Here is a 10,832-nt window from a genome sequence, read left to right on the forward strand (position 1 = left end):
GGTTTTTCAATTATGTTTATCTTACCCTCTGGCTCGAAACAAAGCCCGTTTCACCGTTGCTCGTAATCGTTTCCAAGGTTAATCGTAACAGCCGGAACGGAAGGAACGGAAGCAACGGAAGCAACTTCGATGGCAAGTTGTTTCGGTGAAAAGCAGCTGGTAAACCGATAAGGGTGTGGGAGAGACTTGTTGAAAGTTGTCCAATCATCTTTTTTTCTTTTCTTCGCAAAGAGTACGATAGAAAAAGGTAAAGATTGCTTTATCAATCGGTGTGCTCGTATTCCATTCTTTCTGCTTGTCAAATAATAGAAGATAGGTAGGTAGAATAAATACAGGATGTGAAATTGAAAATTTTATATTTTTCTGTGTTTCTAAAAATTAGTGTACGTTTGAGGAAAGTGTTAGTTTTCAGTTACCGTTCAAGTTGAACGAGTTAAGAAAGGCGAAAAAAATGATAATTGGAGAATTTCTAAGCAAAGTAGACGATCAACCTTCTTTTTTCCTCGGTCTTTGGTAAAAGTTGACAAGTGTGCAAAGTAACGTGGAGGGAAATTTTTGTAAGACACGAAGAAGAGGTAGCGAGGGTAGCAACGAGATGACGCTTGGTCGTGTCCTCAAGAGAGCCGTTTCCGTTCTCTCCAGTGCTTATCTCCACGAATCGCGCACGTACGGCAATTTCAGGCAAATTGTTTGCAGCGAACCCCATCTGTGGATTCAAACGAGCCTATTAACGCGGGAAACTGGTTTATCCGCTTAAATTCGCGATATTACGTCAAGATCAATTACGTCAAAGCGAATTCGAGCCACGTAATCGTTTTATTATGCAAAAAGCTATGCCGGTGTTGAAAAATTCAACTTTTCTAACGTTTCTTTTCACCACTAGACAAGTCTACAACAAAGTACATATTTCCAAATTAATTTGTCCTTTGTAAAGTTGTTTTCCAAAATGTTAGTTAGGCACTCATTTATTGACGATTTCTATATTGACGAACCGATGCGATCGGTTGAATATCGTTGAATTTTCGTCCGAATCACGAGCGACCGGAACAAACGAGCCGTGTACCTATGTGTCGTATTTGACAATACAACTGGATCGTCCATGGCATTTCGAATATTCATCTTTTGATGCAACGCGACGCGACGCGACGCGACGCGACGGCCTGTTTTTCGGGAAATTAACGAGCCGCATTAAATGCGTTTCGAGGCATTTGTACCGGCACGTAATTAACACGTCGTATTCGAAACAAAGTGATTCGCAAATATTTATTAATTTCTAGTATGATCGGACATTTTGCCGTGTCCTGTGCCATCTACATATTCGTTCTATCAATCAATCAATCAATTAGTCAATTAGTAAATCAGTCAGTTAACAATTGGTAATTGCAAATTGCAAATTGCAAGAAAATGATTTCAAGTGTAAAAAGACAAAGTTACGATAACTATAATAATAGAGAGATGTATTATAATAAGTTTCGAAAGGTTTAAGAATCGATAACTTCCACCCGTTCCGTCTTTTTTATTCGAACATTGCTTCTGTTGTAGTTGGTCTTGTACCGATTTTCAAGAATATCGACTGGTTTCGCGGATACTTTCGTCATGCAAACAGATCTCCTTACGTCGCGTCGCGTCCTCGTCGAGGAGCGAGTAAGTATGTACACATAACGGGTTGATTTATATGTATACCAGGCTGCTTGGCGTAGTTTTCTTGTCGTTTCGACGAATAGATATTTTCATTTCTCTCCTTCTGAAATTGACTCGCCTCGGGGGATGCATCGCGAGCAAAAGCGAACAAGGTAAGGCAAACTGATGCAACGAGTTTGCTCGAACGGAAACGGTTTTTATTCGCCGCGCCATTTCAAACGATTATTTACGTCACTTTGAATCGTTTCGACCGAATATTCCCAGTTGTCTCTGAACCAACTTCGTATTCGCGTCCTTACCGAATTAGCTACGCTCGAAAGCCCTTTCGGCTCGAAATACTTTTCATTTTCACTTGATTTCCGTTTATTTTTAAAACGAAAGAGCACTTGCTGTTTATTCCATTGGACGAGAATTATCGCGTTCCTGAATCTTTCAAGTTCGTCAACCCGTAGCCGACAAATACTTGATGGTTTTTTTTTTTTTTTTTTATTTTTTCTTTTCCCCACTAAAGACACGCGAGTCACTTCTTCTTCTCGTTCTCGTTCTCGTTCTCGTTCTCGTTCTCGTTCTCTTATTGTTCGAAAAAGCCAAAGTGCAAACACTTGGTTGCGAGACACGTTAACGCGCAGCGTTACATCGTGTTACGATGAAAAGCAAACCTTCTTCGGGTATAATTAGAAAACTTAGCGTAGCTCTGCGAATATTTTGTCGCGAAAGAATTTCGACGAGGCTTCTCCCTCCTCTCTCCCTTTATTACAGCTGAAATATAAAATTTCGTTACGTGTCAGCTCACCGAGTTGTTTGTGCATTCGGAAGATATGCAAATTAAACTCGTTCCAGTTTCTTTCGTTGCGAACCTCTTCCGTGCTGGCGCTGTCCTAACTTCTCTCGCTTCTGATTCGATTACACTGACGCGAAACTGTCTACATATGTATGTTATGTATGTGTACAATACATACTTGCTGTGCTTAGCGGCCTATTTTATCGGGTTGCTTCTTAGCTTCTTAGCTAATCAGATTTTAGGCACACCAACAATACATAGTTCGTGCATCTACCAATCGATGGTACGTAGGAAGCGGCTCATTTGAAAATTTGGTTAACGCGATCGTTAAGTATTCCCAATACTCAATACCATTATGGATATGTAACCGGTTCGCGGTTGTTTAATATACGCGTAGAATTATAAAGCGGCCACTTAATCGTTTTCAAACGTTTATCTGAATTTCGGCTTCATTTTCCACTCCACTTATGCTTCGTTGTAGAAACATCAGGAGAGGAGAGCCGATTGGCTATACGAATCATGGTTATTCATTTTTTATCATCCGGATATCGTTCTCCCTATCCCTGTGACCGAACAATGTATGTATGTTGCTTGAAAGTCTTGAAAAATCTCTACATATATGAATTTCTCAAATTTATCGATCAACATTTATCAGAGCACCATTTTTACCGATCGCAGTATGTACCTACTTAGTTGGTTTGAAAATTTTATTACAGGATATTGGAACGGTGAACGAACACCGTTTCTTGCTTTTTATTTTGCTTCTATACTTACACCGAACGGTTATACATCTGGAAAAAAAGAAGAAAAAGTGTAATGTATAATATCGGATATAGGATTGATCCGTGGTTACTTTTCATCTTTGTCTCTCCGTAGTGTTGTTGCACGCACGTGGTTTTGTAGAGAGAAGACGAGAAGACGAGAAGACGAGAAGACGAGCGGCGCCACATGGAAACGGTAACCTCGGCTCGTAACTAACGATTCCCTGCTAGAGGCTGCTACCAAAATAAACTATTTATGAATCATTCCGAGAATACAGATTTTCTACTCTCTTTTTAAACGCCTCCACCTTTCGCTCCGTTTCCTTGTGGCTTCGCGCGTTCAAAACTTTATTTCGGTTTTCCTTCCGATCCCTTTCGCTCTCCCTTAATTCTCGTTAAACGCGGTATAAAGTCTTTATCATAGTCTCTTCTCATCGTCAGATCCTCTTCAACCCCGTGTTACATATCTACCGAGAATTGGTGGAAAAAATTAAAAAGTATTTTTTTTCTAATTGATCGTCCACTCGTTGTAGAAAGAAATTTATTTCAGACTAATTTCAGAAATTTGATAAATCCTGTAATTAACAGCAGTAAGCCAGGAGGAAAGCCAGGAAGTTTGTAAGTTTTAGTCTATCGACTAAACTCATTCCCCCATCTGCGTTTCTCTCTGTATTTTCTTGCTTCTCCCAAAGAAATTATTGCTACGAGGCTACGTGGCATTCGAGGAACTGCTTTCTGACCTACGATAACTCGTCTTTCCACTAGATTTACACGGATTCCTTGCCATTTCCCAGAACGAGGAATCAATCGTTATCACGAGGCTACAAGTTGGCAGGGGTTGTTTTTTATCAGGGTGGTTGGACGTCGGAAGATGGCACCACCGATCAACACTTTCTTTCCGTGAACAGGAAACAAGTAAAATTAATAATTATTTAATTTCTAGAACGGTGATCGTTGATCGTTGATCGTTAATCGTTCAATGATAATATGAAATTCACGGATAATTTGATTTCTCATTAGAATAGATCTTTTGTTTCTTTTTTATCATTTATCGTTAACTATCGTTGTTCACTTTCATTTTTACAACTGATGGTAAATCGTCTTGTGTCAAACGAACTTACCATTTGGAGGAAACTTGAATGCTCTTGTGTTTTGTGCAATCAATAGTAGTAATTATGATAGTTGCGAAGAATTGAACGTCAGGTTAGCCAATGAAAAAATGATACTCTTACTGAAATGTATGTAGTATATGTATGTAGAAAAGAAAAAAAAAAAAGGAGGATTTTTGTACAGCCAAAGGATCGGGATAAGGTGCAATTAAAATAAATCAAATAAACACATTAATTTCTTTTCTGTCTATTTGTTATCTTACTATGTATCAGAATACATAATTAGAAAATAATTCTAATTGAAAATAATTCTGGATAGCGTTGAAGCATATCTGGCCAACATCTTTGCCACAAATAAAAGTCCGTTTAGAGAAGGATAATAACGATCGGTGGACAACGACGAGTATGTACACGTTGGTATCTCGTTTCGGTGTAAATTACACGGATATGGGTCCTTACCGCAGATGTTTGGCTTTACCCTGTATAATTCACCAGCCCACGTAATCCACGATCATTTGCCGAACATTTAACTTTTAGCAAACGAAATTTCCGAGGATTCCTTGGAAACAAACAGACTGTCGTTTACGTTTGTCCTTGGAGTATGATTGCGATTTAATCGGTTCGTTGGCATTATTTTCTTAGGAAATTCTAAATGAAACGACGACACCTGTTCGACGCGACATGACGCGACTCGACGCGACGCCACGCGACGCCACGCGACGCCACGCGACGCCACGCGACGGAGAAACAGCTCGAAGAAGCTTTTGTGGAGCAAGCTTGGACGCATGCGTGTGACTGGGCCAATTTTACACCCACGCTCGTAACACACACTAGCTCGATCCATACTCGGTGTCGATAATTCTCTTTTTATCCGAGGAAATTTGCACCAGCTAATCGTGAAACGAAACACTGAGGAATCATAGTACGAAGGATTGGAATAGAGATGCAAAGAGAAAGGATGATATTACCAGTTAAGAACGCTGTAAGTTTGTAAGTTTGTAAGTTTCGCTGAGATGCCGTCTATACCTACTTGATCAAATGGCATTCGAAAGTATTGTTATCTTCTTAGCTGTTTGTTATCTGGCGTACATATCGTTGTTCATGGATACGTGTTGCATTTGGTGTCTGATTCAGCTGGCACCTCTTCAAGTTGGCCTGGAAAAGGGTGCAATCGAGTCTTAGAGATTTCTTAGGAAAGGAAGGAACGGTGGCGAACGAAAGAGAGGATTTTCCGTTTGACCATTTCGAGGCGCGTGCGCTCGTTCGCTCGAAATCGGTTACGCATTACCAGCGCACACTCTTCTTCTATGTACGAGTGCGTATGTACACGCTATTATAATATAATACGCGAGCGTATGCAAACTTTGAAGCGATCTCATAATATCGATCATTAATGTAGTAATTCGTCGGACAATTCTTGTTATCTAGGGTCTAGACTCTAGATTTTCTGACGCTACTCTAGAACTCTAGAAATCTAGAACTCTATAGAACCAACCACGTGAACAGAAAGAAAGAAAGGGTTTGTTTTCGCGTATACGCGGCTCAATTGCGTATCCAGGATGAACCGTTTTCTTTTTTTTTTTAACGGAGTACGCGAGTGCACACAAAGTACGAGAATTTGGAACGTAGCCAACAGCGCCTAAAACGTCGTATCTGGAACTGGAAAACTCGACTAATCGCGCGTACAGCCGCGCAAGGCCAATACGATCTCTCTGTCTTTCTCTTCTTTTTCTTCTTTTCTCCCTAGGGAACAAAAGGATCGTTTCGTTCCCAGTTTCCACTGTGGATGGAAAGGGTGTGAGATGGAGTGTTCGATAGAAATGGAAGGAGGAGAGGAGAGGAGAGGAGAGGAGAGGAGAGAGAGGGAGCGAAAGGTAGGAACGAATCGGTGGAAAATGTTGAAAAGAACAAGAATGGTTAGATGAAAGTTGGGTGGTTTCTAGCTTAAATCGTGGCTGCACGATTTACGATGGTTTCTGGCAGCAACGTATTTGGGTCAGCACTCGTTATCGGTCGAACTTTCATGGTTTTTCCAGGACATGGAGCGTTACGTAATCGAAAAATGAGGAAAAATGAAGAAAAATAATCGATCGTAACGAGAGCGAGACTTGTATCGTCGGGGTAGATACAAGACGAATTTTCTGGTTGATGCTCTTCGACGGTGTATCGTTGGGGGCACGGGGATGAATCGACGCGGCACTGCTGTTGGTAGCAGGACGTTCGATAATGGGGGTTGGTTCCACCTTTCTAGCGGAGAGACGTCGAAACTTTCGAGGGTGGCGTAGCTTTGGTATACATATATCTAATATGTGAATACTAGCAGGCTCTTTTGGTGGTTAGGTTAGGTATCTTGTACGCCTTCTGTGTACACGTGGGGTACTACAATACCTCCGTCTCTCGTGTTTCTGATTCCTCCGTTAATTCGATTAACATTGCTGCCGGCTTTACTTACTTTTCTATTTCTGACCCAAGTTCCGATTGCTCGCCCAATCTTGGCGTCCACTTAATTGCGATATATGTACATCTCCCTGACAATGACAATACTAACGCTAACTTGTAGATAATTATAGTTGACCCGTTGTTTGTTTCAACGAAAAATTCTACATTTTTTCTTAAGAATATCGATAAATCGTTTTTTATATAGTCATTTTCTTCAAACTTTCACCTTCAAATTTGTAATACCACAAATGCTATTTCACAGTATTTTTATGTCATCAAATCATTACTTACCGTATCATACCTTATTTTAAGTAGTACAAACAAATAATAACTGCGACTAGTCAAGTTTTCGACGGAATCGAGTTTCTCAAACACAAGTTTCTTTTAATTCCATCATTATGCATTTACACTATCCTACTGCTGTACCAAGGAAAGTTTTCTTTATATTTCATTCACTCTAATTGACTCTAATTATTTCTACGTATCTAATTATATTGTACATAGAGTAAGTCAAGTCGACCTCGAACGAATGTCATTATTATTATCATTGCGTCTCCCTAATGAATCTTAAAGGTGGTGAATAATTATACAAACCCGACGCGACGTCGTGATTATCTGCTCGTTATTTCCTGATAAGGAGATTGCTTTCCTTGCAACATCTTCTCGCGTAGTATTTTAAGAGAGTATCCTATGTTTCTCTTTTAAGCTATAAACGTTGATATTATGTATTATGTACATATATGTATAGAGTGTAAGTAAAAACATCTCGCATCATCGTGACTAAAAGATTTCAACGTTTAGCACGGATCTCCAGACGACAAGAAGGTTTATCACAGAATGAATGGGCGATAATCATAAATCAAGGAGAATAAACGTTGACAGTGAGGGGAAGCAATGTCGTTAAATTATCGGTAAAATTCAGAAGAAGGCCAGGCCAGGCCAGGCCAGGCCAGGCCAGGCCAGGCCAGGTAAGGGGTACGGAGTGAGGTGGTAGAGAAACGAACGGATCTCGTTTAAAATTGGGCCGTGGCTTCTTTTTTTTCGCAAGAATTTCTACTCACGTGTCGGCTGACAGCTAAAACGGAACCCACGCTGAAACGGAAAGGTGAAACGAGCCGAAAGCTCGAAAGTCTCCGGTTCCGGAAATCCTCGTCACTCGCTAATAGCTCTGTAACTATTAGACTTCTTGAACATAACGAACACGCTTTATAACGATTTTAGTTATACATATGTAGTTGCACGTAATTTTTTATTGGTACCTACAAATTGTAGATTTTTCAAGCGAATAGATTTCTTTTCTCTTTTCTCTTTTCTGTTTTCTCTTTTCTGTTTTCTGAAGTATCTCTAGTGGAGAGAATGTAGGTGATGTTACTTATTGGTACGGTTAACGAGAGAATGTCGCCAACACATTGTGCAGAGCGGTCGCGTTTCGTTCGAGTGTGTCCCTTTGATTACAAAGTTTGCGTTAAGCTCGCTATTGTCGTCGGTAGGGAAACGTTGAATCGGATATGTGTAAGTCACTGAATACTCGCGATAGCTACAGCTACCCCAGCATGGTAATCCTCTCGACAGACAATGCTAAACGCATTTTCATTTAAATGTTGCTTACGGTCAAATGAACGCTTACGAGGCTGAAAGTATGTGCATCGTTCTTGTTAGATCATTTTCTTTACCCTCTATCGCGAGCGACACTACGACTACGAGTATTACCCCCACCATTCTTTCTCAACTTGATTCGAATCGCAATCGTCGTCGTCGTCGTTAACACGTGAAGTAATTAGTTATTAAATTCCATTTTTACTATCCGAACCTTTCAACAGTTTCTTCAGAGTTTTTAACTTTTCTTTTACGCGGTTAATAATAACAATAGTAATAAATTTCCACTAAATTGTGAATGAAATACCTATACCTTGTAACGTTTCTTCTTTTGCTACTTATGCGAAGGAGAATGTTACGCGAGTAGTACGAGCGTACGATTCCCCCTACGAGTCTCAAGAAGTGGTTCGCGTTCGCTGCGCGTTCGCGAAGGCAGAAGGAACGGTCAAGTCAGTAATGAGACGTAATTTTGCGGTCTAACAAAATACTGATTTATTCAAAAAAATAGTGACTGGAGTATGGCAAAAGAGCCTATCACAGAATGGTGGAAGCACCGCAAATATTATGGCAGTTTACGCGTTTAACAATCAACGAAACGCAATTCTCATCTACCTTATATTATACTATGTAACGTACAAATGTACGGTTAGAACCTACAGTCAAAGTGAAAAATGAGTAAAGTTAATTTTCGAATTCAGACAATGTTTCTATGCTGTTGCGGTAATGATAACATTTGTCGTATGAAATCTTTGATCGTTAGTATAATAGACTTACGACTTTGATATGTCATCTAAAATTTTCAACATCATACCACTATATCCTCCATAAAACATGAGGTATTGGTCAACAGACGAATACAAATAACAAATCAAAGGCCTGAAAAAGATCGAACAACAGCGCTCTCTCGTCCAGCAATATTATTCAACATACGTTTTATCCGAAAACCGTGTAATCCTTTCTTACGTATAAGATCCTTAAAAGCTCGAAGATGGATCGATTACACCTCATTATCAGTCCAATCTGTCCTGTTGCGAACGTGAAAAAATATAGAAAAAGAAAGAAGAAATAAAATGTTATGGACGAAAGGATAATGGAGGCGACACCCGGTATATACCTATACACTCGTAGAGTCGTGGAGTCGACTCTCCGATATCGAGCGGGAGGCCCAGCGAGGGTTGTGCGCGCGCGCTCCCTCGGAACGTGAATGTATATCAACACGTATACGTATATCAAGACAGGAATACAAAGACTCGCGCAGCTTCTCCCACCTTGTCGATCTCTACCACCTTCACCAGGTGGCGTGGACGGGGAAGAATTTCGAGAGAAACAAGGTAAAGGCTAAGGGAGCACGCTGTGAAAGAGCGAAACGGAAGAGGGTTGAAGGGTGCTATCCTCTAGACTCTAGTTGGGTGAAAAAGGAACGATCGCGATGGCGAAAGAGAAAAGAACGAATCCAACAGTTTCATAGACGAGGAGAGAGAAGGCGTACTAGTGGTAGTAGAAAAGGGATACGAATCGGGTGAAGCATGAGGAGAAAGAGGAGAAAGGGTGACACTGTGAAGAAGGATGGACGAAGAGGAGATGTCCAATGTTGAGAGAATTGCAAGGAAGAAACAAGAGGAAAAGAGACGGTGGGAGAGACGTATCAGAGGGTGGTGGTAACGTAGAGAAGGGTGAAGAGAGAGGAGCAGAACAGGGTTGGTTCCAGTGTGCAGCGGGCGGGCATCGCGGCGGGGGCGCCGTTCTGCTGCTCCTGTATATCCATCCAGGGTTATATGCACCATCCATCGCATCCTAGCGACCACGACGGCGACGACGACGACGACGACGACGACGACGACGAAGACGACAACGACGACCTGGACGACAAGAACGACGACGACGACGACGACGACGACGCCGCCGGGAAGCAGGAGGAGGATGATGATATCTGGCGACATTGCTCGCGTCCAAGACTAAAAGCGACATTTTACGTTTACTGTCAAAGTTAGTTAGTTATCTATAGCGAATAGAGATACGTGATTCTCGATCGAGTGATCGCGAACGATACGAGTGACATTGTTCTCACAGTAGAAAGATAAAAGAGAAAATGGAAACGGAGACTGCGCCGAAGTAAAAGAAGAGGAGCTAGTGAGGAAGATACATAGTGAGAAAGAAAAAGAAAAAAGAATCAAAGACGGTTAACGAGGGTTAACAAAGAGGGTGTGGAAATAATAGAAAGAGGAAAGGAAAGAAATAAGAAGTGAAAGGTAGGTCCACTCTGGTCGGAGGGAGCCATCGAAGGTGGAGGAGCATGCAAGAGCAGCTCCTCAGTGTTGCAACATGACCCAGCCTTAGTAGGGTACCTCTACTGGCGTACACCCTCCGCGCCGCGACACGATACGACACGCAGAAGGAGGCGGTGGAGGAGGCGGTGGTGGTGGTGGCGGTGGTGGTGGTGGTGGTGGTGGTGGTGGTGGTGGTGGTGGTGGTGGTGGTGGCGGTGGCGGAAAAGGAGGTGGAGAC

General features: G+C 41.5%; 1 long non-coding RNA gene across 1 annotated transcript; it reads right to left on the bottom strand.

Annotated features, from left to right (window-relative positions):
- Positions 1 to 339: 339 nt before the first annotated feature.
- On the bottom strand, positions 340 to 2,274 carry LOC114879484. The gene is made up of 2 exons (XR_006830029.1): positions 1,617 to 2,274; positions 340 to 706 (listed from the first exon to the last, which is right to left on the bottom strand). It is a non-coding gene; the product is annotated as an uncharacterized LOC114879484 (long non-coding RNA).
- Positions 2,275 to 10,832: the final 8,558 nt, after the last annotated feature.

This window comes from Osmia bicornis, chromosome 13 (assembly GCF_907164935.1).
Source record: "Osmia bicornis bicornis chromosome 13, iOsmBic2.1, whole genome shotgun sequence".
Classification (NCBI taxonomy): Eukaryota; Metazoa; Arthropoda; class Insecta; order Hymenoptera; family Megachilidae; genus Osmia; species Osmia bicornis.